The sequence below is a fragment of the Penaeus monodon genome, chromosome 15, assembly GCF_015228065.2.
Source record: "Penaeus monodon isolate SGIC_2016 chromosome 15, NSTDA_Pmon_1, whole genome shotgun sequence".
Classification (NCBI taxonomy): domain Eukaryota; kingdom Metazoa; phylum Arthropoda; class Malacostraca; order Decapoda; family Penaeidae; genus Penaeus; species Penaeus monodon.
Genome location: NC_051400.1, coordinates 13,262,924 through 13,263,236, shown reverse-complemented (window position 1 = coordinate 13,263,236; position 313 = coordinate 13,262,924).

Genomic DNA, 313 nt, shown 5'->3' with positions numbered 1-313 from the left:
ATCACTCCTGAAAAAATAATTACGCTCAACCTCCCCCCCTCCTCCCCCCCCCCTCCGCCCATCTCCATCCCCCTTCCTCCCCCCCTCCCCCCCTTTACGGCCTGTGGTCTTGCGCGTGTGTCGGACTGCCATCGCTCACCAGGGAGAATGATCACCTACCGACCACGCTCTTCTGGTAATGACAGAATCCTTTTCTTTTCTCTTCACCCTTTTCCTCTCCTCCCACCCTCCTCCTAGCTTCTCTCCCTTATCCCTTTTGGCCACCCTTATATCCCCCCCCTCCCTCCTGAAAATAAAAATAATATGCAGGATG